This window comes from Chrysochloris asiatica, unplaced genomic scaffold (genome assembly GCF_000296735.1).
Source record: "Chrysochloris asiatica unplaced genomic scaffold, ChrAsi1.0 scaffold00326, whole genome shotgun sequence".
Taxonomy (NCBI): domain Eukaryota; kingdom Metazoa; phylum Chordata; class Mammalia; order Afrosoricida; family Chrysochloridae; genus Chrysochloris; species Chrysochloris asiatica.
In genome coordinates this window covers 1,212,974-1,216,562 of record NW_006408844.1, presented here as the reverse complement: position 1 = coordinate 1,216,562, position 3,589 = coordinate 1,212,974, and positions in this window count along the sequence as shown.

Here is a 3,589-nt window from a genome sequence, read left to right as displayed (position 1 = left end):
ACAAATATTTGTTGAGCATCAATATTACCAGGCACTGTGCTAAGGAATTACAGTTTGGGAAACCCTAATTAGGGTCACTATGAGCCAGAATCCACTTGATGAAAGTGGGTTTGGTTTTAATTTTGATACTAAGGGGTACAGGGATTAAGGCAGACCTGGCCCCTATTTTCATGAATTCCTACTCTAGTGACCTCAAGTTATCACGTAACGGGACTGTAGTATACTGTGCTCTGTTTTATTGCATCACTTATTTTTTAGCCACATGAATTCCCCGTAAGTATCCAAATGATTGAACAAGTACTAATTTCGTGCCTACTTTCTAAAATTCACTGTACCAGTCACTGGGGTTATATCCTTGAATACAACAGATAGCTAGCATATGTGTGCTAATTATAATGACTAAATAATGTTAGAAAAGAGCACCTCTGGGAAGCGATCCCTAGCTCCTCCATTCCATGTTCCCCTAGCCTTTTGTTGTTACTATTCATCTTTCAGAACTTCTCATCTTTCAAGACTCAGCTCTAATGTCACTTGCTCTGTGGAACTTCCCTTGATTATTCCTTCTTTGCAGACTTAAGTGCTCCCATAGCATTTTGTTCATGGTTCAGTTTATTTCAGTAAATTCTCATTGAGCCTCTCTTCAATGGGCTAGGCACTGTGTGAAGTGTTGGAGTAGAGGATTAAGACCCAGACTGACCTTGGAGGAGCTCATAGCCAGGGCCTAGGGTGTGAAAAGTCAGGAACAGACAAGGAAGCAGGCCATTATAATCCTGACGTTAAGTGTGGCAGAGCGCCTCCATTAAGAGATGGGCCTGAGGTACAGAGGTGGGGGAGACCCAGGAAGCTGTAATATTTATTATATGAGTCAGGCAGAGAAGATGGATAAAGTGTGATAGGCCAAAGGAATGGAAAACTCCATGTATGTGAATAAGAAGCATTACACTTGTGTGTGTGTGTGTGTGTGTGTGTGTGTGTGTGTGTGTGTTAATTGGGAAGCACTGTAATCTGATTGGCATTGTTGTTGTTATGTGCCATCGAGTTGGTTCCGACCCATAGCGACCCTGTATAGATTGTCATTAGTGGCCTCCAATTTGAGATAGAAGCCATAGGTAACTGAGGCTAACAAGGCGGGCAGCCTCCAAGTCTGCATCTTGAATTTTCTTTTTTTCTGCTGTGCAGATAGGTACAGTCCCTTGGGGTTATTTTTTAGATGATATTACCTGAGGATTGTAGGGCTTTCCTAACATATTAGTTCCATATCGTGTCTCCTAGTTGCTGTTGTTGTTAAGTGCCATTGAGTACGTTGAGTATGTTCCGACCCATAGCAACCCTGTATGTGGTTTCTGAGTAACAGCTGGTGAGCTTGAACTGCTGACCTTGAAGTTCAAACTGACTGTAGTACAACACATTAACCCACAGTGCCAAACCAGGACTCCTCTCACCTGAAATTACTTAATAAAAATCCAAAACCTATTGTCATCAAATCAGTTCCAAAGTCTAGCTGTTGTTGTGTACTCTCAAGTCAGTGCGAATTCATAGCAACCCTGTATAGGGTTTCTGAAACTGGCTAGTGAGTTTCAATTGCTGACCTATGGCTAACAGTCCAGTGCTTATCCCACAACACCAGGCCAGGGCTCAATTCAGAGCTTGTTATTGTTGTTAAGTGCTGTCCAGTCGTTTCCGACTCACAGAGACCCTGTATAGTGTTTCCGAGGAGTCAAGTACTTATCCTACAGTATCACACAAGGACTGAAATTTCTAGGATTAATTGTGTTCTGATCTATATGACCTTACTCACCTAAGAATGACTCATACTGTATGTTACATGCATAGCAAATAACTTTCCCAGACTGTATTTTAGCTTTCTGCTTTGTCTTTGTTATTTTTATTCTGTGAAATTTATTTTCTCGTAAATGATCCTTTTTGATATGAGTTTTGTACATCTTATTTAAGCATTCTAGTCCCCTACCCACTGTCAAAAAAATACTCACCCGTAACACCTTCTCATTCATGTCTCTGTCTCTATTTCTCAATTGATATCTACTTCTGAGATCTTTAGTCCTGTGACACTTTTCTAGACCCAAGAGTAGACATGAAGGCTCATGGTAGCATAGAATTAACGTGAAAGCTCAAGATCTCTCAGTGGCAGGCTAAGAAGGTGTGTAACCTCTATTTTACAGGTGAAGAAGCAGGTGAAGAAACAAAAAAAAAAGCAAGTCAAAGTGACTTTCCCCAAGTCAAAGATCAAGTAAGTACCATATAGACCCGAAGCAAGATCCCTATCCTCTGTACATTAATGAGGTCAATATTCATCATCTCAACATTTCCAACCAGCAATTTACTCATTCATTTATTCATTAACCTATCAAGCAGTTAGTTGGTCTCGAGAGAGAGTTCTTGAAAGACAAATGGAATGGAAATCTATACCCATTCATCTATCTATTCACCCACCTATCCATTCATCTTACCAACAAATTGCTATTGAGTTGTAGCCTCTTTGCTTGGGTTACATAGATAAATAAGGGCATCACAGCTCTCATAACAGATGGGAGTTGTTAAGGAGTAAATACTGTTTGCCAGGGGAAGTGTAGGGTAGAATAAGAACACATAGGAGGAGTTCCTAACCCCTTACGGGGGAGGACAGGATCAGGAAACTCATAGTGCCCTACAGTGAACCAAGGGAGATATCAACATTCATTTCTTCATGCAACAGATACTTATGGAATCTGTTTTATGCCATATTCTCTGAGAGGTACTAGGAATAAAGTCATAAACACTTTATATAATGTCCTTCTCCTGGAAGAGGTTAGAGTCTAATTAGGAAGCTTACACACATACGGTCTCCTAAGCTCTGGAAGTGCCATTGTATCCTGCATTTGGCTCATACCTGTTTATTGGGTACTTCCTGTGAGCTAGGTTCCAAAGGTGGAAGAGAGACAGATAAGTTGGAAATGTTTCCAGCTTTTGGAAATTCATAGTCCTTTATACTGGACCAACGGGAAGTATCAACATTCATTTCTCATTCAACAGATATTTATGGAATCTGTTATGTGCCAGGTGAACAAGATGAAGAAGAGTACTATAAGCTGAAGAAACACCAAAATCAAAGGCAGGAATCTTTCTTCTCAGTCTATAGATATAGCCAAGCCTCTCATCCTGTTAATCTTCATAATAGAAACTGATCAACATGTTAGCCATTTGTCAGGTGCTGAGTCTCCTGGTGTAGCCCTGCGGGTTAATGCGCTGGGCTGCAAGGTTAGTTTGAACTGCAAAGTCAGTGGCTCACGCTCACCAGCTGCTCCTCAGAAACCCTATACAGAGTCTCTCTCTGTGAGTTGAAATTGAATTGACAGTACTTAACAACAATAGCATTCTAAAACTTCACAATATTTTTTCATTTAATCATCAAAACAACTATAAAGTAGGTACAGATACTGTCTACAATTTGCAGAAGAAACCAAGGCATAGAAAAGTTCAACAATACCAGAATATAAAGTAGATAATTGCTGTTGTTGTTGTCAGGTGCCATCGAGTCAGAACCGACTCATAGCGACCCCATGCACAGCAGAACGAAACAATGTCCGATCCT